General features: G+C 43.3%; 1 protein-coding gene across 15 annotated transcripts in view; it reads left to right on the plus strand.

The window, feature by feature from the left end:
- The window catches only part of LOC138753859 (alpha-(1,6)-fucosyltransferase), an 852,902-nt gene that overhangs the window by 367,362 nt on the left and 461,663 nt on the right, over positions 1–23,877 (plus strand). For 13 of the 15 annotated variants that reach the window (XR_011351465.1, XR_011351466.1, XR_011351467.1 and 10 more), the window contains one exon: positions 18,781–18,867. The exons of 1 other annotated variant lie outside the window; for it this stretch is intronic. The gene's annotated coding sequence lies outside the window, so the exon portion shown is untranslated. The remainder of the gene's footprint in view (positions 1–18,780; positions 18,868–23,877) is intronic. One more of the 15 variants, XM_069917367.1, reaches the window with a different exon arrangement.

Genomic DNA, 23,877 nt, shown 5'->3' on the forward strand with positions numbered 1-23,877 from the left:
AAACGTTGGTTACGCTTTACTTTCTACTTATTTTTCAAGCTTGTCCGTGCATTGCAGGGAATGGGGAAAATACTGAACAGTCCTGGAAGGAGTAACAGTTATTGATTGAGGCCCAGGATCTTTTGTCAGAACTGGGAGAAAGAGAAAACAAGTTTTGGTCCGGGGACCTGGAGATGTGAGGTTAAACCCCACCCACCAAGGCTGTTGTGAAGTTTGAAGTCAAGGAAAGAAATCTGGAATTTAGAAGAATGGCTGCTCTCAGTGATGCCCACAGTGTAATTCCTGGAAGTCGCCTGCTAAACTGAGGGATGGGAAATCAGCCTTGGCCCAGTCTGAGTTACAGTAACCCCAGATGTGCCCAGGACAAGAAAGGCTCCCAAAAGGTCTTGGGTGCTAAAAGCTTCCTGATCATTTCGGAGGGTTGGATCTGGAACTCAGGTTGCCATATAGATTGAACGGGAGTCTGTGCGACTGCAGAGGCTGTGGGAGAGCTGGGGTCAAATCAACAGACACTCAGTGTCTCTGAAGGGAATCTCTCTTCTTTTTCTTTCTCCTTATTGTAAGGGGCACCGGGCAATGCTGACGTCACTTCTTTGTCTGCCTTAAGATAGACTAAAGTAATTCTCGTAAAATATTACATTTTCTGTTTTGTTGCATGACAATAAAAGAATCTTGAGATACATTGGTGCTCTTGAACCTTGACTGCCTCAATTCAGTGAGAATTAGGGATGGACAATGATCGCGCTCATAGTCCGTGACATCCACATCCTGTGGAGGATTTTTCTTTTTTAGGAAAGTGTTTGCACTTTTTGAAAGAAGAGGAAATCCTTACTGTGTCGTATATTCAATCGTTTTATATTTAGACATGCATTCAGTGAGGTAACGGTGGGATGAAACCGGAGCCCCCGGGGAAAACCCACAGAGACATGGGGAGAAGTTTTGGCTCATGGGCTGGAGAATATTTCACCATCAATTATTTTGGAAGATCAGACAGGTTTTATTAAAAGTAATTGTTCTTATTTTAATATACGTCGTTTATTGGATATTTTGTATTTACCTCCCACTGCAGTCCCGGAATGTGTTCTCTCGTTACGTGCAGAAAAAGCCTTCAGCCAGGTGGAGTGGGGATACCTCTTCACGATCTTGGAAACATTTAATTTTGGACCATGTTTTATTACATGGATTAAATTACTACGTTGATGTCCTACTGCTTCAATCCTTTCTGACTTGCAACAATCAAAACCTTTAATTCTGCAATGGGGTACTCGTCAAGGCCGTCCTTTAAGTCCATTACTTTTTGATTTGGCCTGAGAGCCTCTCGCAATTGCATTTTGCGAGAACAGATATTTCAGGGATCAATAGGAAGGAAATTGAACATGAAATTTCCCTTTATGCAGATGACCCTTTTGCTTTTTGTATCAAACCTTGATACTTTTTTACCTTCCATACTATCCTTGTTTTGTCAGTTTTTAGATACATGTTAAATCTGCATAAGAGTGAACTTTAATAATTTACTAATTAGTGCTCCTGTGCTAATGCATTCTAATTTTCCTTTTAAGATTGTGAGATATAAACTTACTGATCTTGGCATCATTAATTACAAAGCATCATTAAGCATCTTTTTAGGGAAAAATTCTCGACTTAAAGACGTGAAACTGTCCTTAATGAAATGGTCTCCTTTATCTATCTCTTTGATTGGTCGTATTAATTCCAGAAAAATGAACATTCTACCTAAATTTTTGTATCTCTTTCAGTCTATACCTATTTTTATTCCTAAATCTTTCCTCGACTCATTTGATCTGTTTATATTGTCATACCTATGGCAAGGAAAGTGCCCTCATTTAAATAAAGCTCATCTTCAAAAGTCTAAAAGAAATGGTGGTTTGGCACTTCCTAATTATTGGGTGGTCAATATATGTAACTGTATGCCCTTGTTACAATTTCTTAAACAAGTTGACTCCCCTGCGTGTGCAGAAATGGAATTAAATTCCAGCAGAAATATTTCTATCTTGGTCCTTGCTTTCGTTTTGTGTAAACGAATGGACAGTCGGTTAAACCCAGTTTGAGAATATGGGTGCAGTTTAGAAGGTATTTTGAATTTCAAGGCTTCTCTCTTGCAAGCCCCATTTTGTCCAATCACCCTTTTCGACCTTCCTTGCAGGATTCTGCTTTTAATGCTTGGTATAGATTTAATGTTTTAAAGACCTTTCTACTGACAACATCTTTTGAACAATTGGGTGGAAAATCCAATTTACCAAATGTTCATTTTTTTCAGATATTTACAAATCAGGCTTTTAATTCAGTCTCAGATCCCCCATTTTCCTAGACCTCCTGAGGTGAATATTTTTGATGCATTTTTTGGATAAAGGGTTAATATCTGTTATTTATGATGAGTTGATTGGTCTAAGACATGCCCCTTCCATCCAAATTAAGAATGCCTGGGAGCGCAGGGCCCACATGACTAAACTCAAATTTTTACTCAGCTATAAATCCTTGCTGTGATAAATGCAAAATAGGTGATGATTCTCTCATTTGTATGTTCTTAAAGGAAAATATTGAAGAGAAGTTTTTCAAACGTTATTGGTGATTCTCAATTGAAAATTAGAACCTAATCCCTTAGTTGGCTCTGTTTGAAACTCTTGGAGAAGATGAGGTTTTACAAACTCCAATTAAATGTCACATTTTATCCTTTACTTTATGCTAATGCTATTTTGATTACCTCACCTATTCATGCACAATGGCTAAAGGGAGATTATATCCTATTTAAATTTGTAAAAAAATTAGATTCAAACATTAGATTCTAAATGTTATAGGGGGGCCGTTCGTGGATTATTGCCATAATCTCTAGGTTCAGTGCTCATACAGAATTTTGGCCCTGTGTTGTCCCACTTCAGAGTGAGCTATTTTGTTTCATTAACTTTCAACCTTGTTTAGGGTCAGGGCTTTGGGAATTCATATGTATAATTATTCTTGCAGTGCGTTTCTTTATTTTTTTTTCTGTAGCGCATTCCATAATTGTACTGTACAAACATATTATTACTGAAAATCATTAAAAGGGGAGATTGTACAAACTCCTTACAGACTGTGGGGAGATTCGAACCCAGGGTCTGATCGCTGGCATTGCACTAACTGCTACACCACTTGTGCCAGTTGTGCTGTGGAAAAATGTTGCCATAATTAAAAAGAAACAAAGAGAATTTTTTGGTACAGTGAAAAGTCTGACGAAAAATTTTATAAAAGGGGGTTGACCTGAAATGGTTTTCCCTTTCTATCCAATGTGCTATTTGTTTTGGTTACCGTAATTATGCAAACAAAATTGGAGTGTGTAAATGGTGGATGTTTCAGATAGGGTAAGAGTGAATTTTTTAAAGCACATAAATTAAGATGCAAGTTTCAGCACAGGTGAGAATGGTTTTGCGTGATATATTTAAATGCTTGATGAAAATCCTGCAAGTTAATTTTCTCCAAAGACCTAAACTGGTAGGAAAGAAGCAATCTCAAAGAGCGAGCTTGTAATGTGAAGTTACATTATCCTTGATGAGGGGAAGTAGCAGCCATTTCTTTGTAATTATTTTGGCACTGTGTTCTGCTCTTTCTGAGTTTCTCTGGGGCTGCACGGTTGGTGTAGCGGTTAGCACAACACTGTTACAGCGCCAGCAATCAGGTCCGGGTTCAAATTCTGCACTGTCTGTAAGGAATTCGTACATTCTCCCCGTATCTGTATGGGTTTTCCCCGGCTGTTCTGGTCTCTTCCCACCATTCAAAATGTACTGGGCATGTAGGTCAATTGGGTGTAATTGGGCAGCATGGCCATGTGGGCCAAAATGGCCTTTTACCGTGTTGAATGTATGACTAAATATAGAGTAGAGCAGATTTGAGAAAGTTGTTGCAATGGGTCATCCTTGTCAGATCCAGTCTGCAGTATGTTTGGCTTTATCTTGGTATTTCTGGTGGAGAGTAAAGTTTGGAAGTGGAGTATAGAACCATAGAGCTTTACAGCACAGAAAACTGGCCATTTGGCCCTTCTAGTCTGTGCCGAACTGTTATTCTGCCAAGTCCCACTCTTTGCACCCAGTACATATCCCTCCATACCCTTCCCATCCATGTACCTGTTGGGGTGGCATGGTTGGAGTAGTGGTTAGTGCAATGCCTTTACAGCGCCAGCGATTGAGGCAGGACCTGAGTATGAATCCTGCGCGATCTGTAAGGAGTTTATACATTCTCCCTGTCACCTGTGTGAGTTTTCTCCAGGGGTTCCAGTTTCCTCCGACTGTTTGAAATGTACCGGGGGTTGTAGGTTAATTGGGTGTAGGTTAGGCACCATGGACACGTGGGCCAAAATGGCCTGTTACCGTGCTGTATGTCTAAATATTTTTTAAAAATTAATTTTTTTTTTCTTAATTGTTAAGATTGAATCCCATTCACCATTTCAATTGGCAGCTCATTTTACACTCCTACAACCCCCTAATGATCTCCCTTACCCCATGTCCATTGGTTTACATCTTGTGAAAAAAGCCTCCTTGCATTTACTCTATCCATACCCATCATAATTTTGTATATTTCTATCGAATCTCCCCTCATTCTTCTATAGTCCTAACTTGTTTAATGTTTCCCTGTAACTCAATTCCTCAAGTCCTGGCATCATCCTAGTAAATCTTCTCTACAACATTTCAATTTTATTGATAATTTTCCTGTAGTTAGGTGACCAAAACTGTGCACAATTCTCCAAACTTGGCCTCACCAATGACTTATACAACTTTACCATGACATCCCAACTCCTACACTCAGTACTTTGAATTTATGAAGGCCAATGTGCCAAAAGCTCTCTTTATGTGATGCCACTGTCAGGGGATTATGTATCTGTATTTCCAGGTCCCCCTTTTCTACCACACTCCTCAGTCCCCTACTATCTGTATATTCTTCCGTGGTTTGTCCTTTCAAAAAGCAACTCCTCACACTTCAAATTTAAATGTAGAGATGTAGCACATTTCGGCCCATGAGCCCGTGCCGCTCAATTGACCTACACCCCCAGTACGTTTTGAACAGTGGGAGGAATCGAGTCCCCGGGGAAAACCCATACAGACACGGGGAGAATGTACAAACACCTTACAGACAGCGCCGGATTCGAACCCTGGTCCCAATCGCTGGTGCTGTAACAGCTTTGGGCTAACTGCTACGCCCATTAACCATGTATTAACATCCATCTACCATTTTGTAGCTCATATTTCCAGCTGTTTCAAATCCCTCTGCAAGCCTCACTGTCCATCACACCTCCAAACTTCATGTCATCTGCAAACGTGTTGATCCAATTTACCACATTATCATCTCAATTAGCCATTCTCAATGGGGGTCTATGCCTGCTCCCCATCTTCCAGGGGCCATAGCACATTATAAAAGCATTGTTTACTTTTCACCTCATGAAACATAAATATTTGTTCTGTTTTTTTTTATGTCGTTGGTAGAAGAGAAATACGGAAGGAACCAAAACTTGACTGCTTCACAGGGAAGGGGGCCCATAAACTATGAGCAGAGTCCTGGGAGAGGGGAGCACAGCCAAACAAAGGTTAAGAATAGCTGATCTAGTCATTGATAGCACATAATAGCCTGAATATGCCTGAGATTGCTTGATCTCAGAAGCTAAGCAGGCTGGTCAGTATTTGGAGAGGAGACCGCCTTGGAGCACCAGGTGCTGTAGGTTCCTATGAGGGGCGCTGGACAAAGTGGTGACTCTCTGTCCTCCTTTCAGTGGACAAATGTTAAAGAATTTCATGTATGTCACATTCTAAATGTACTATTACCTGACCATATTACCTAACCTTTACCTTTGATATAGATGATAAGCAACAATGGACCCAGCACTGATCCTGGAGCCACACCACTAGTCTCAAGCCTCCAGTCAGACAATGATCCATTACCACTCTCTGTCATCTCCCCTAAAACTAATGTCAAATCTAGTTTATTACCTCACCAGGAATACTGAGCATCTGAACCTTCCTGATTAACCTCCTATGTGGAACCTTGTGAAAGGCCTCAATAAGATCCATGTGGACAACTTCCACAACCTTTCCTTCATCAAGTTCTCCTCCTCGAAAAACTCAAAGGCCAACACAGTCTGAACCACCATCTGCTGTGTTCTTCTCTGAACACTGCTTTTATAGCACCTCCTGTCACTTACAGGAGGACCAGGAGGCGGAGACAGGAACATGGAAGCTGGACATGTTGTTGCTGATGCCTGAGATCGCAGAGGAGCTAAAGCAGGAGTATGTAGGTCGGAGAGCTGTTGACTAATCCCAATCAGTCCCTGTCTATCCAAATATGTGTATATCTGATCTCTTAGATCACCTTCCAATAACTTATCAATGACTGATGTGAGCATATAATTTCCTGGGCTATTTTTGGAGCCTTTTTTAAAACAACAAAATAATATGAGCTATTCTCCAATCCTATAGCTCCCTCACCTGTGGCTATTTTAAATCTATCTGCCAGGGCCCCTGAAGTTTCTGCACTAGCTCCGTCAAGGTCTGAGGGAATACCTCATTAGGCTTTGGAGATTTATCTTACTTTACTTGCTATAAGACATAAGCACAGTAGGTTCCATGACCTCACTGTTTGTTTGCCAAATTAGGGCGGTACGGATGGTGTAGCGGTTAGTGCAACGCCTTTGCAGTGCCAGCGATCCCATGCTGTCTGTACGTTCTCCCCGTGTCTGTGTGGGTTTTCCCCAGGGGCTCTAGTTTCTTCCCACCATTCAAAATATACTGGGATTGCAGGTTAATTGGATGTAAATTGAGCGGCACGGGCTCGTGATCTGAAATGGTCTTTTACCGTGCTCGATGTCTAAATGTTTAAAAAGGTTAATTTAATTTTAAAAATTAAAAAGAAAATTAATTTCTCTAAACTTTGCACCAGTTTCCTGATTAAGTTCAGATGCAACAAACCCATTTAAAATCTTTCCCATTTCTTTTGGTTCTATGCATAGCAAACCACTCTCATCTTCAAGGGGACCAATTTTGTCCCTTATTATCCTTTTGCTCTTAATATACCTGCAGAAGCTCTTAGGTTTTCCTTGTCTGCCAAAGCAACCTCATGTTTTCTTTCAGCCCTCCTGATTTCCCTCATTTTTTCTGCAACTTTTATACTCTTCAAGTCCCTCATTTACACCTTATTGCCTATACCTGTTATACACCTCTCTCTCTTCTCCTTACCCAGATCCTCAATATCCCTTGAAAACTAAGGTTTCTTATGCCTGTTAACTTTGCATTTAATCCTTACAGGAACATGAAAGCTCTGTACTCTCAAAATTTCATCTTTGAAGGCCACCACTTACCAAGCACATCCTTGCCAGAAAATAACCTAGCCTGATCCACACTTTCTAGATCTGATCTTCTCAACCCGAGGACCAGACCTATTCTTATCCATAGTTATCTTGAAACCATTGGCCTTCTGATCACTGCACCCAACATGTTCCCCTACTTCAGTCACTTGTTCTATCTTGTTCCCTAATCAGAGATCCAGTATTGCACTCTCTCTAGTTGATACTTCAATATATTGATTTAGAAAACTGTTGAACAAACTCTCTCCCATGCAGCCCTTTTACAGTATGGTAGTTCCAGTCAACATGTGGAAAGTTAAAATCACCTACTGTCACAACTTTTGTTTCCTGCAACTGTCTGTTATTTCCCTGTAGATTTGTTCCTCCACTATTGTGATCTTGGGTGGTGTTTAATGCAATCCCATGAATGTGGTCATACATTTCCCATTCTCAGCATCACCCATAGTAGACAAGCCCTCTGGTCTGTCCTGTCTGATCACTGCTCTGACATTATACCTGATGAGCAATGCCACTCATCCCCCTTTTATCCCTCCTGCTCTAACATGTCTGAAGCTACGGAACCCTGGGACTTTGAGCTGCCGGTCCTACCTCTCCCACAAGTTTGACAAATGGCCGCAATGTCATAATTCCTCATGCCACTTCACCTACAATATTTACATTGAAATAGGTGCACCTGGGAGTATTATTTCGACCACGCGCAATGCTTCGATTTCTGTTTTGAAATTCAGTCTTAACATCAGCTTTTTCCCACCCCCTCTACCTGCTTTGGCACTTTGATTCCAATCCCTCCCCAAATATGGTTTAAATCTGCAACATCAGCAAACTTTCCAGCAAGGGTATTAGTCCCCCTCCAGTTCAGATGCAAACCCTCTCACAGGTACAGGTCCCACCTTCCCTGGAAGAGAGCCCAATGATCTAGAAACTTGAAGCCCTGCCTCCTGCACCAGCTCTTTTAAGCTGCACTATCCTCCTATTTCTAACCTCACTTGCACGTGGCACAGGTAGGAACCCTGAGATCACAAGCCCAGAGGTCCTGTCATTAAACCTCACACCTAGCTCCCTGAACTCTCTTTTCAGGACCTCATCACCCTGCCTACCCACGTCATGGACCATGATATCGGGCAGCTCACCCTCCCTCCTGAGAATGCCATGAATTTGATCTGAGATATCCTGGATCTTGGCTGCTGGGATGCAACATACCATCCAGCATTCTTGATCTCTTCCATGGATCCCCTTATCTGTTCCATTCACTATTGAATCTCCTGTAACTACTGCATGCCTCTTCTCCTCCCTCTCTTTCTTAGCCACAGCCAGACGTGTGGGACAAGTCGCTGTGGCTTGCCCCTCCTTCAACGGTACCCCAAAAAATATATGTATTATTGAGGAGAATAGCCTCAGGAGTACTGCACTGACTGCCTGTTCCCTTTCCCTCTCCTATTACCCAGCTGCCTTCCTCCTGCTACCTCGGTGTGATTGCGTCCCTGTAACTCCTGTCTATCATATCACCCCCTCATCCTTCCAAATTATCTGAATGCCTTACGTCCTGGTTTATAAGGAGCTGCACCTTTCAAAAGGATACTGATGGCTTCCTTGACTATCCATTCTGCAAGTTGAGCATGGCCCTGTCTTGGCCGACATTCCCCCTATCTATGAAATAGAAAAAAGTTTGAAAAACCCAGTCTTACAAGTTCATACTTGCTGAATCCTTTTGTTCCTCTACAGGGTTGCCCTCTCCTCTTCTCTCCTCCTTCCCTCTCCTTTTCTCTCCTCTCCCCCTTTTCTTCTCTCCTCCTCCCCTCCTCTCATTTCCTCTCCTCCTCCTCCTTTTCTCCTCACCTTTCCTCTCCTCTCTTCATCTCCTCCTTTCCTCTAACCTCCTATCCTCCTTCCTTCCTCCTCACCTCATCCTCTACTCCTTTCCTCTCCTCTCTCCTCCTATCCTCCTTCCCTCCTCCTCTTCTCCTCCTTTCCTCTGCTCTCTCCTCCTCCTCCTCCTTTCCTTTTCTCTCCCCCTTCTCCCCTCTCTACTCCTCTCTCCTACACCTCCTTGCCAAAACCTCAAATTCCCACTCTTTCATTTGCCACTCCCACAGTTCTCTCTCCACTTAAGCTCCCTTTTCCTTTATTGGCTTCAACCAATGGAGAAATTTAAACAAGCAGTTACCTTCCTCTTATGGAAGGCAGAAGGCAATTTTGTGTAATATTACATTTTCTGTACAATTACATGACAATAAAAGAATCTTGACCTTTCCCACTGCTTTTTAGATGATCCTTTTCTCATTCTGTCTCTCTCTCTTTTGTAGTTCCCAATGACAAACAAGTAACAAGCTCCTACCTTTCCTGATGCTTTTTTAATGAAACTCTCTCATTCCAAGTCCCAGACTTGCAGTTTCCAACGAGAAACATGGTGATCTTTGACAACAGCAGCAATTGAAATGGATTATTCACAATCCCTTGTTTGGTTGCAGTCAGGGGCAGATCAGAGTTTAGTTAAGCTTTCTGGGTGCTCATGACATTTTTTCCTTGACTTATGTTGCTTTGTTGCTCCAGTTAGATGAAATCTACGCTGTAGTTAGAGAAGCATCATCTATCGCAAGGAAGTGGTTGAGGTGGACACTGGGGATAATTTTCATGCTGGGACATCGGGAGACCCTTCTGAAATATCACCAAAATTGGCGCTTTTCTTGTCAGAATGGCAACAAGCCATTTTGGCCCACGAGTCCGTGCCGCTCAGTTTACACCCCATTAATCTACACCTCTGGAATGTTTTTTGGAGGAAACCAGAAAATCCATGCAGAAACGGGGAGAACCGCACAAACTTACAGACTCCGGTCCAGTCCCGATCACTGGGGCTGTAAAGGCGTTGCGCTAACCGCTATGCCAGTAGTGCCACCCGATTATGCTATCTTTGAGATCCCCTGAGGTGCCCTTCTATCGCCCAGTGAGAAAGAAACTTTCACAAGTGGTGTGTGAAAAGGACAAGCTGAAGTTTGAATGTGCAAATCTTAGCCGTGATGAGGAAAGATGTAACTGGAAGTTGTCGTAGGTTGGAAGACAAAAGCAAGGTATGGACTCAGCAGACCTGTTGCGATTGAATGAAGTTCATTCTCAAAGTCATTAATGTTTGCGTTGGAGAGAATACCAGGGTTTTGGAGACGTTTATTGTGGATGCCTTCTGTCCTGATATTGAGTATTGACTCAAGCTGAAGGATTTCTGAAGTCATCAGCATTACCGTCTTTGAGAAATTGAAAAGGACAAACATTGGATTATGGTAAAACTTTGCTAAATAGAACATACGTAATGATAATTACAGATGATGAACTTATTCTGGAGAAATTATATTTCCTGTGGAGTCTAAACAAGCCTTAGTCAAGCTACTGCTGTTGGCCACTTGTATGATGAACATTTGACATGACAGCAGACGTGAGCTGTTTCAGATTTCTAACTATTTTATCATTTTGTATGCAATAAATGGCAGTACACATCTGCATATGTAGTAGTCTACTGCTGATTAACGTTCACAGTTCTGCAATAAATCCAAGCAGAATGAACAATTTACCCTGAATTATTCAACAGGGGTTGAATGAGATGCTTTCATGTCAGCAATGCTACAATTTATTCAGAATATATTTGGTGATGAACACTGAAGGATAAACACAGTTCATCTCTTTACTGACGGCAAGAAACATGCGCACAGCCGAAGGACTCTCCATTGGCAACAAATCCAACCTTCTCGACCCTTTGGCAAAGCTCAAGTGTAGAACAGCTAGATCTGTGAGAAGCTGTTGCATTCAGAAGGAAGACGAAGAGAAGAGGAGGAAAACAATTGGAGGACGATTGGAGAAGGAGTGAGCCAGCCTGTTGACGCAGGGACGGATTGGGGAACCTCTGCCCTTTCAAGCAGTAAGCCCACCTCCATCTGCTTCACAAGGATGGCTGGGAGGACAAAGAATTCAGAACACTGTCAGGGTGGTAGTGAAGGTTCCCCATTTTCCCGGGACCTCTTCATCCAGAAGGTCTTGATGGAATACTGCAAATTTGAGGTGAAGGACATCCACTGTTTCCAGGACATTGTCACTTTGATGTGATCTTCAAGATCCTGGCAGGGTGGCAGAGAATGCTCCAGGATTTCCAGGAGAAGGGGAACGTGGCTCAACTCTCACTGTTTGAGGTACAGCCACTTTTCACCCTTCCAACACAGAGTGAACAAGTAATAATGGTGCACATTCAACCCACTTATGTCAGTCGTGGAGGTACTCATCTTCCTGGGCCTTTATGGTGAGGAGACAGAAACCTGCATGAACATCAAAGACATGTATGGAAGTTGGAGCAGCATTTGCCAAGTGAAGGTGAAGCTGAGAAAGGACAGCAAAAATCCCCTTTTTGTGTTTGCCATTGGAGGGAACCATGAGTACCTGGTTAGCCCAGTGCAGTCGTCTGCAAGAACTCCAAGCAAGAATGCTGCAATTTGCATGGGGAAGCAGGCCATCTCTACACAGCCTGCCCAAAACATGTAGCCACCTATGCCCAGGAATGATGACCAGCCCCAATGAGGTCAACACCACTTCAACCACAACTGCAATGGAGACCCCAGTAGAGACCAAGACCAAGAGGAGTGAGGAGATCCCAAGCATATCCAACTCCTACACTCAAACCAAGCCCCAAGGCTGGAGGTCCCTCCCTGAGGAGACAGAGTCAATGGAGGAGGAAGCTGCAGAAGGAAAAGAAAGAAAATCCCAGAAAGGCCAGTGGAAGAAACTGGCAACTGACACTGAAAGCAGTGGGATGAAAACGGTCAGGGCACAAACTGAAGACAGCAATCTCTCTTCCGAGGATGAAGCCAGCATTAGCGCCGTCCAAAGATGGGGAAAGTGCAAAGTTGGAGGAGAAAGAAAAGAGGAAAACAGATTATGAGGAAGCGTGACGGTGGGATGTACAGTGACCCCCCCCCCCCCACCTCACCCTAGCTCTGGGAGACCAGGAGAGGGAGAATATAAGCCAGTCCGGAAATGTGGAAGCAGGAGCAAAGCTCGATCTCGCCACAGTAACACCACTAGCTTTGCCTGAGGAGATCCCACAACCAGAGGAAGATCCCCCCCCCCCCCCACCCGATCCTTTGCCCAAAATCAGTGGAGCATTTCTCCAAAGTGCTGGGCATGAGGGTTCAGGCTGAATGACCCTAGAATCTCCAATATAGAACAATGGAGTTTAATATAACAATCTTCAACTTGCACAGTGCCCAAATGCACTCCGTGATGTGGAAACACCTTCCGATACCTTGTTAAAGTCAAGGCAGATGCGAGCTTCTGTGGACTGCCACATCTCAGGAACAATTGGAGCTGGTCACCTCATGGGTTGCCTGTACGGTTGGAATTGTCACCAATTCAGTCTGGGTCTCTTGCTGCAGGGAGGCTGGTTTGTAATTACTGAGATTAAGCAGATGGCTGGTGGGGTGGAGTGGGGGTGTCTCCTTGTGGTGGACCTAACACGCCATGAGATCCTGCTCTGGCTGATCAATGTGTATGCCTCTGCCCGTGGGGAGTGAGAGGCTAGTCCAGGATGGTCGTTCTGGCTGGTGTCTTCAACTGAATGATCTGGGGGTGCTGCCAGCCTGATGGACACGGCTATGACCAACCAGCTGTGCGACGCCTTCAGCAACCCAGCATGTGGAGCTCAGCCTCAGCCCGACTGGTTGAGGTCGGATGTTTCAACCCGTTTTCAGATAGATTTTGTCTTCGTGTCAAAGGCCAACACAGTCTGAACCACCATCTGCTGTGTTCTTCTCTGAACACTGCTTTAATAGCACCTCCTTTCACCTACAGGAGGACCAGGAGGCGGACACAGGAACATGGAAGCTGGGCATGTTGTTGCTGATGCCTGAGATCGCAGAGGAGCTAAAGCAGGAGTATGTAGGTCGGAGGACCATGAACTTCTTCTTTGACTCCCCAATGACCTGGTGGGGAGCGACCAAGGAGAGCATCAAGAGATTCTTTATCCTCAGAGATGTTCAGAGAGCAGGACAGAGGCAGAAGGAACTGAGCCAACTCCAGATTGACCTGAAGCAACTCCTCCTTCTGCAGTCAAGAGGGGTGGATGTGACAGGGGAACTCCGAGAGGTGATGAGCTGTCAAGCTGCACTATTCACCTCAGAGACCTCCAAAATCAGCTTCCGATCCAGAGTCCGCACAGTGGAGCAGGTTGAGATGTGCTCACGCTTCTTCTTCAAAAAGGTTCACAGAGGGAGCTCTGCGATCCACAGCTTCAAGGGTGAGGATGGCTCAGTTACTTCCTTGCAGATGGCCACTCAGAGGATCAGCAGATCCTTTTTTATGCTCAAATGGATGACAATAAGGCTACTGAGAGAATGGCCTCCCAAAACATCCTGTCTTCTATCACAGAGATCTTAGCAGGAGAGCCTGGACCAGCCAATTACCCTAGAGGAGGTGACGATCTCTAACCATTCCTTTGGGTCGAGTAGGACTCCCAGAAGAATGGCTTACTAATTGAGTTGTGAGCGAGTCTGTGGGACTGGGGAGGGCCAGATCTAACAAAAGTATTCACTGCTATGCTCCTGGCAGGAAACATGCCAAACTCCATGAGGAAGGGTATTATGATCCTTATCTTAAAACAGAAGGGGGAAGTAGGAGACTATCAAGAATTGGAGACTTGTATCATTGTTCAATGTTGACTTCAAAATCCTGTCTAAAGCCATTGCCAATTGAGTCAAGTTTGCCCTAGGGCAGGTGATCCTCCCAAACCAAACCAGTATGGTCCGGGCAGAAAAATCTCTGACAGCCTTGAGCTGCTCAGAGATGCCATCACCAATGTGCAGGATGGAGGGGGGGGGGGGATGTGGGAGGGGTGTGGTTGAACACCTGCCAAGACCAGGAGAAAGCTTTCAACTGGATATCTCACACAAACATGCTCTCCAAAATGGGGGTTGGGGAGGGAATCCACAATTACATTAAGCTGCTCAATACAACATCTGCAGCACAGACTGAATCAATGGGTGGGAATCAGATAGCTTCTCTATCAAATCTGGAATCAGGCAGGGTTACCTGCTCTCTCCAATCATATGTATGTTCTGCATAGAGCCCTTTATTGAATCCATCAAGAAAGACATGGGCACAAGAGGAATGATGCTGCCAGGCACTGGAGGCACTCAGGTCAAGGCCTACCTATGCATGGATGGCATCATGTGACTGTGATCAGCATCTGCGGCTATTTTGAGTTTGCTTCGAGCACCAGGGTAAACCGGAAGAAGAGCAAGACATGGTCAGATTGTAATACCTGAAGGTGCCTGGGATCAGGTTTGGAAGGGCCAAGGTGTGCAACAAAAATTGATCAGAGTGGATCGCAAAGATCCACCAGAAATTGGGTCTGTGGCCTCAGTGCTCCATCTCAATAACAGGGAAGAACCTAATCATCGGGTGCGAGGTGCTCTCAGTACTTCTGTACGTGGTGCAGATGTGACCCATCCCTCGTTCCTTTGCCCTGGCAGTCAGCAGCACGATATTCTAGTTCACATGGGGACCCAAGATGGAAAGGGTCTGAAGGGTTGCCACGTTTAAGTTGCCAGGCAATGGGGACAAGGGTGTACCCAATGTGGTCCTCATCCACATGGCCATTTCATGACTGGCGGCATCAGGCTGTGCATGGAACCAAAATACAAGTGCTGCTATGTGCTGAGGTTCCATCTGTCCCAGGTGTTGCCTCATTGCTATACAATGTCCTAGTCAGCTGGACTTTGACACATCAATGTGGAAAAGATTTTTCAGACAAACACCTTGAACCACAAGCCCATCAGGCAGAGGTCAATGTGGAACGTCCTGCAACACTGTGAGACGTGGACTTGATGGATACAGTGGGGTGGTTCCCTGAGCAGACTGTCGAGGTCATCTGGCGGAATGCCTCATCGTCAGTGCTCAGTATCAAGCACCAGAACTTGGTCTGGCTGGCGATGAGAGGAGCCCTCTCAGTCAGATCCTTCCTATACAATCGTAGCATTGTCTTCAGTGCACATTGTCCCCGAGATGACTGCTGTGGAGTAGAGACAGTCATCCACCTCTTTGCGGAATACAGATTCGTTAAGGAGGCAAGGATGCTTGTCATGATTCATCCCCAGCAACAGCGTGACAGGGGACTCTCTGATTCACTGCTGGAAGACCATCAACTTGGCAAAAGACACACTTTGGTTTGTTAGAAACCTATTGGCCTTTTGGCTAATGTAAATGTCGGTGAGGGAATGCTGCCGACTGGCACATTCCAGGCTGCAGGAGTATGTGTTAAGGGATGCGGAGAGGTTTGGTATAGCCAACATGAGGGCCCTGTGGGGAAGGTCCACAGTCTAGACTAGAGTCCTTTTGTTACCTCGCATTGAGGGGAAGCCCCTCAAACAACAAATGGGGAGTACCGACAAGGTGCCACAGTGTTGGCAATGTTGTAAGTAGAGAGTGTATGTACAATGATGGGTATGTATGGACATGGCTCCAAGGATTTGAAGAGATGTTGAATGTTTTCTTTTTCTGTAAATAATTTATTGTGCATAAAATCAAATTTTTGAGAAAAAAAAGACAGACATATGCTGACAAACTTCAAGAGCTGCTGGAAGATCATCAACTCAATGGAAGGTGCTCTTTGGTCTGCCCATAGCTTGTTGGTCCTTCACCAGACAGAGATGCTGGAGAGGGGCATTCCAGGCTCCAGGAGGACATGCTAAGGGTCACATTGAGGGTTCTGTCTGGAAGGAGCAGTCTAGATTCCTTCCATTGCTGGGCACTGAGGGATTGAGGTAGGTGGGGAAGCCCTTCAATCAATGCAGGGGGGAGTAGCCCTGAGGGGGGGGGCAGGGGGGAGCTGCAGGCACATGGCGATGGTGTTGTAAATGATTACATTGTTTGTACATTCTGTTGTATCTTTTTAAATATTTTATTTAACCAATATATAAAAGATCATAATATTTAACAATGATAAGTAACCATAAGACAATGTTAACAAATATATACTGAAAATATATAGAAAAAAATTAAAAATAAAGCTAAAAATAACTAATAGGTAGTAACTAGAAACCCCTCCTAACCCTCTCACCCCCAAACCTAATCTAATCCCATAACTAAAATACATAATATCATAACTACATATTAATCTATTCGGATTGCATCAGATGACTCTCAAGGAACCCAAATAACATGAAATTATTATTCATTCAGAGAAAACTTCACTGGACAGGAGAATTAAAAAAAATAATTGTAAGTAAATTATAATTTTTGCCTCATAGTTCTAGCGTATTTTGGTTCCAAATTTGCAGGAATAAAAAATATTTACCCCTCAACTTGTAAGTGATTTCTTTCTAAAGGAATACAACTTTGAATCTCAGCATGCCATCTATCTAATGTTAATGAAACATCAGATTTCCATGTTACAGCAATACATTCCTTGCTATTGCTAAAGCTAACTTAACAAACTTTAATTGAGAACTGACAACTGTAATTTAGAGGTAACTCTTTTAAAATTTCCTAACAACAATAATTCAGGATTTAACAGAAAAATCACTCCAATGATCCATTGCAAAAATTTTCTAACAGAAACCCAAAAAGAATGAAAAAAGCTCCAATTTCTGTTCCACATCTAAAACATTGATTCGATAAATTCAATCGTTAACTATTCAGTTTCTGAGGTGTAATGTACAATTGATGTTGAAAATTATTGTGAAGTAATCTATATCTTACATTAATAGTATTAGACATAACTTCTTCACATAGATTTATTAAATGGAATAATATAGGAATTTTAAAACTGGATGATTGTTTTGATAATGGTAGATTGATGTCATTTAATCAATTAATAATTAAATACAATATTCCTTGTAATATGCTATTTTGTTATTTTTAGTTGAGAGCTTATTTGAGAGAAATTAAAAGCAGAAATAGTTTTGAAAGATCTTTCAAATTTGGAGCGAATGATAGTTGATGGAATGACTAAAAAATTTATTTCAATTGTGCATATTTATTACAAGGTCAAGTACCTATGGTAGGCTTGTTTAATTCAAAAGAAAGATGGGAACAAGATTTAGATGTGTTGTATCTTGAAGTGTTTTTATCGCACCAATGCCACTCCTGCCCCCCCTCCCAAAAACCAGGGCTGCTTCTCCCTTCTGTTGTTTGATAAATCTCAGCCCCTCAGCCCTTCCATGTCTCCAATTTAAAATTCTCTTCGCTTTGAACCCTTCACTCTTCCCCTTATGTTATCTCTTGACCATAAACACACACGAAGCATAACATAATTCTAACTCTGACCTGTTCTGAGCCATGATTCTTTTCAAGTTCAAAATCAAGTTTATTTGTCGGCCAGTCTCTTCTTCTCTTTGGCTTGGCTTCGCGGACGAAGATTTATGGAGGGGGTAAAAAGTCCACGTCAGCTGCAGGCTCGTTTGTGGCTGACCAGTCCGATGCGGGACAGGCAGACACGATTGCAGCGGTTGCAAGGGAAAATTGGTTGGTTGGGGTTGGGTGTTGGGTTTTTCCTCCTTTGCCTTTTGTCAGTGAGGTGGGCTCTGCGGTCTTCTTCAAAGGAGGCTGCTGCCCGCCAAACTGTGAGGCGCCAAGATGCACGGTTTGAGGCGTTATCAGCCCACTGGCGGTGGTCAATGTGGCAGGCACCAAGAGATTTCTTTAGGCAGTCCTTGTACCTTTTCTTTGGTGCACCTCTGTCACGGTGGCCAGTGGAGAGCTCGCCATATAATACGATCTTGGGAAGGCGATGGTCCTCCATTCTGGAGACGTGACCCATCCAGCGCAGCTGGATCTTCAGCAGCGTGGACTCGATGCTGTCGACCTCTGCCATCTCGAGTACCTCGACGTTAGGGGTGTGAGCGCTCCAATGGATGTTGAGGATGGAGCGGAGACAACGCTGGTGGAAGCGTTCTAGGATTAAACAACATTCTTCGGTCCACAGTGCAGGGCAGTGCAAAACAAGCAGATGGACATAACACACAAACAGACAAACCATACATATACACACTACATATGTGCATACATTAAAAATAAATAGTGGAGCAGTCATTCAGCAGTCTCGGTGTCCGTGAGAAATAACCTTTTCTCAGCCTGGTGGTTTTGGCCCTGATATTCCTGTATCTCTTTCCCGATGAGAGTAACTGGAAGGTGCTGCATGTGGTGGTAGGGTTCCTCTCTGACTTTTCGAGCCCATTTGAAACAATGATCCTGATTAAATCTCATCAATGAGGAAGAGAGCGGCCCCAGTATTCCTCTCTGTTGCTTTAACAACTGAAATTTCCTTGCAAGATCTCTTTTTCCCTCTTCGTCTTACCTTTTGGCCAAAGAATATTTCAGATGAATGTGTTGGATGTTGACTTTACATTTGCACCGATGAATTTAATCCAGTTTCTCTCCCTGCACCGATGAATTTAATCCAGTTTCTCTCCCTGCAGTCTTGGAAGTACTTCTGACAAGCCTCCCATTAATAGACTGATGGGAAATGAACAATTTGAACTGAGCATCCAATTCTTCATCTGTGAGTAAGTTCAAAATCATTACAAGTAACTAATTTATTTGATGTATGCAAGGACTTAAAATTAATATGTTGACTTGTTAAAAAAAAGTTTATTTTAAATAAAGGATGAGATTGTGATCTTCAATTTGTGAAACATGTTTGCTGTGGTTCTGAGACGGATTTTATGGCCAAGTTGAAAATATTTTTAAACCAGCGTTAAAGAATAGGGAATCTACATTGGTGCTTTGATGTAAATGACTGCACCCGCTTGATGCTGATTGTATTTAGTGAAATGTTGTGCGTTTAGATACGACCTAACCTAGGAATTGGCATGGATGAGATAGTGTGGTGATGGGCCTTATATTTTTGTCAGTGCTTGACTAATTGTGAAATCCAGTTGTATGCATCTGATTGCTTCCTTCGTCAACATGAGGATATGTGGGGCTGGGATATGCCCAGTGACATAATTCTATTTGTTTGGTCTAATTCAAATGACGGACTCCGTGTTTCCTTAATTACAGTGTGATATGTAAGGTGAGGTTTCCCACTTTAACCCCAACCCCAATGTCTTGCGGTTAATCTTGCGACGGAGAGAGTAGGTGGTGATCGTTGGATGTTCTAACAACCCTTGGAGGTTAAAGTCATGAGTACTATTTACGATACCAATAATAAAATGTAAGCACAGCTTTTCATGAGATATTTGGCTGCAGTGGCCAAAATTACTTCAGTGCCGATTCCTGAGTGGTGTTGGATAATGGTAGTGCATGTGAAAATTTTGGCTATAATCCCCTCACATTAAGGCACATCAAGAAATAAACGATTGGGGGAAATCCCAAAATGTTTTGCAGCCTTTTGTTTTTTGAATATTTTATTTATAATTTTTTTAACTCAGTTTCCAGTAATCAACCACAAATTACAGTTACCAGTTATGCACAAAATTCGCCATTGAGTCCAAGACATTTCCCCCCCACACAGTTATGCACATCATTCAAGACACCCACAACAAAGGTAGGGAACACATCAGGGATTTGTCACGGCCTGACAGCCGGCACCTCGGCTGTTAGATTTTTCTTGACTTTAATTGATTGGGATGAAATGGACCCCTCCCTCAGTAGAAGGATAGATGGAGAAGGCAGGGAGGGGAGACACACAGGTCCATACTATAACTGTGCTCCTAAGAAATTTAAATATGGTCACCAAATTTTTAGGAATTTTTAGGAAGCTTTGGATTTCTGAATTCCAACGTCCAATGCCCAAGTAGGAGTCAGATTTCCAGCTTTCTGCTCTGCACTTCCTGCGATCATTACAAATTGGATTTGGGATTTGGTATTTGGACTACTTCATCTTGAGCCTTATGCGCCCCAGAAGGATCAGCTCTGGATCCTGTGTGTTGCAGCATTCCTTCTATGCCAAGGATATGCTAGTTTGGCAGGTAAACATGATAGATTGGTCAACTTCAGGAGGGTCTGGGGGGTATAAATGTTCCACTGACCACTAACACCCCGACCATTGAGGTCGTCGAGAGTATCAAGTTCCTTGGAGTGCACTTGGCGAGAATCTCACCTGGTCCCTTAAGACCAGCTCCATAGCCAAGAAAGCCCAGAATCTGGTAAGAGGTACTGTAGCACTCGGGTCCTTATGTCCAGATTGGGCAACAACTTTTCCCCCAAGCCATCAACTCCCAGAACATATGAGGATGGGGTACAGTGGACTATTACTGTGTACGTTCTGACTTCTATTTATGGTCCTGGAGAAACACTATCTCGTCTTTACCGAATGAGCGTGGGATGAACGATAAGTGAAGGTGGCTTGAATCACAGAACGCATGCAAAGGAATCAATTGATTCCAGGGAAATAATGGGACTGATGTGAATATTCTGCTGTCAGCATTGACTCAGTAGGCCAAATGGCCTTCTCGTATGTCTAAGAAAATAAAAAAAGGAACAGACGAGAATTTTGTCTTGACATTTTGCAAGCTTTTAACCCTTTTTAATCCAACCTCAACATGTCCTCAACAAAAGCTGTGCATGCGTTTTGCAGCTGGATAAAATGAAGGCACAACCTGTGAGTGTTTGTTCTTCATTTTCTCCTCGCGCTTCTTCCAGCCCTGTGCCCTGTCATGACGTTCCAAACTTTTCACCAACCGAGGATCCTGTTTTCAGACCGGCTGTGTGGCGCTCTGGTCAGCGTTGTTGACAAATCAGTCTTGAAGGAATTCTGAGCAGAATTTGCAAATGAATTCCTGCTTTGATTTCCATACTTTAAGCAGGGAAAAATAAATCTACCCTGCTCCCTGAGCACATGAAGTTTAAATCACGACTCCTTTTTTAGCTCTGCTGTAACCCAGTGAATTAATACTCCCTCTGCAGACAAACCTGTGTCACCATCTGTTGAGGGGTGTTTTCATGCACTGTGTTGTACTTAAAAGGGATAAACATCCTGTGGGAATGAAACAAAGATTGATCTGCACAGCAGCCAAGTAGTAGTTGTAAAAATGCACTCGATGGCCACCTGTGCGATGGAAGTGGTTCCGATCCCTCCTCCACACATGTTGCAGATTTTACCTGGTTGATTTGTGTTGCATGCAAAGCGCCAATCACCACCCTGTGTCGGGGGAAGAATGCCTTCTGCAGTTGATGCAAATAAATAATTTTTCCTCATATTCACTCCCCGTTTTTGAAAGTTTGCGCTATACCGGACATTCAATTAATCCCTGTCTGTGATCCGTGAACCCGTGGCACACCACAGACTTCGTGGTGATGTCAGTCATTGAGGTGCTTGGGAGCAGCTGAGCTGACTTGTTCTGTGACGTTGGGGCAACAGTCCATCCTACCATCCCAGTCCCTGTTGCTCACATTGAGATTAGGCTGTTGGCACTCAGCCATCATTCATCTACAAGCACACTTTGATGCACTCTCCTCCATTTTACCTTTGTTCATCCTGTATCAAGTGTAGCCCTCAGCTCATGGCCTGGGGCAGGTCACAATATTTTTTTCAAACATCTTATTTTTGATTTTACAGGCTCGTGCTTTATGAACAATATCGGAGATCAATCTTCCTCTTTTATTTTGTATCGAGTCTTTTTCCCCCCCTTCCCTCCCCTTACCGCCCATCCCCAAATTAACAAAAGCAAACATACATTAATTACTGAGAATAACAATATAAATACATTAAATCAACAAAACAAAAAAGAGATGGAAAAAATAAGCAGTTCACAATATTCCCTGCCCCCGTCGCTGGTTCTGAGACTTGGTTTTCATCAGTGGTTCTCAACCTTTTTCTTCCCACTCACATACCACTTAAAGTAATTCCTATGCCGTGAGTGCTCTGTGATTAGTAAGGGATTGTTTAAGGTGGGATGTGAGTGGGAAGGGAAGGTTGAGAATCACTGCTTGAGACCCAATTGATACTGAAATATCTTGTTTGAGAAAAATTGTTATTGGTCTTTTGAGTTCTGAAACCGTGCACATAATGAGTCTATGAGGGACGATTAAAACAGTGGTTTTCAAACTTTTTCTTTCCACCCACATCCTACCTTAAGCAATCCCTTACTAATCACAGAGCACCAATGGCATAGGGATTATTTAAAGTGGGATGTGAGTGGAAAGAATAAGATTGAGAATCACTGGTTTACATAAACCAGCCATCTCAAGGCTCAGGAAGGATGTAGCAAACTCTGCCAGGGCAAACTACAAATCTGCTGACAAGAAAAGCAAGCTAACATCAATGTCTTCCCTCAAGCCACCATCCCAGGACTGAGGAAGACATAACAACTACAGATGGAGGAATCTGGAGTGAACAAGAGAGGTTTTTCATCACCTAACAACAGGAAATATATCAATAAAACAAAAGACTGTGGAGAAGATTTACTAGGATTTTGCCGGGAGTTGAGGAACTGAGTTAAACGGAGAGGAGTTTATTTCCTTGAGTGTAGAAGAATGAGGAGTGATTTGATAGAGGTATTCAAAATTATGAGGGGGATAGACCATAAGAACTCTATATATAGATAAAAGGGGAGTAGTAAATACAAGTAATTTTTTTCCACTCAGGTTAGGTGGGCCACAAGCCAAAGCCCATGCGTTAAGGGGGAAAAGCTTAAGAGAAACATTAGGGGGAACAGCTTCACACATGGAATAGTGGGAATGTGGAATGAGCTACTTAATTTTAACATTTAAGAAAAAATTGGACAGGTACATGGATGTGTTGGCTATGAAGGGATATGATCTGGGTGCAGGTGAGTGGAATTAGGCAGAATAATAGCTTAGCACACACCAGAAGGACTGAAGGGCCTGTTTCAGTGCTATAATGTTCTATGCCACCATGGTTGTCGGCAGAATCACAAACAGCAGGATGGAAATAGATCAGCTTATTGAGTGGTGTCACACCAACAACCTTGCACTCAATGTTAGCAAAACCAAGGAGATGATTGAGGACTTCAGGAGGAAGTCAGGAGAACACGATCCAGTCCTCATCAAAGGCTCAGTAGTGAAAGGGGGGGGGGGAGAAAAAGTCACTGTATATATGTGAAAAGAAATAGTGTATATCATGGCTAATGTGATTTATGGTGTGAAAAATAAAAAAATTTAAAAAAAAAAAAAAAAAAAAAAAAAAAAAGGCTCAGTAGTGGAGATGGTCAAGAACTTAAAATTTTTGGGTGTCAGCATCTCCAAGGATCTGGTCCTGGAGCCTCTATGTCGATGCAATCACGAAGAAGGCTCACCGGCGGCTATACTTTGTGAGGTGGCTGAAGAGGTTTGCTATGTCTTGAAAACCTCTACAGGTGTTTCATGGAGAGCATTCTGGCTGGTTGAAGCACTGCCTGGTATGGAGGCTCCAACACTCAGGACAAGAATAAACTCCAAAGGGTTGTGAACTTGGCCCACTCCAAAGGGTTGTTAACTTGCAACATCATGGACGCTAGACTTCACTCCACTGAGGACATCTACAAGAGATGGTGTCGTAAGAAAGCAGCAAGAACCCTGACCACCAAGGCCAAACCCTCCTCACTCTGCTACCATCAGGGAAAAGGTACAGG

The sequence above is a fragment of the Narcine bancroftii genome, chromosome 2 (genome assembly GCF_036971445.1).
Source record: "Narcine bancroftii isolate sNarBan1 chromosome 2, sNarBan1.hap1, whole genome shotgun sequence".
Taxonomy (NCBI): domain Eukaryota; kingdom Metazoa; phylum Chordata; class Chondrichthyes; order Torpediniformes; family Narcinidae; genus Narcine; species Narcine bancroftii.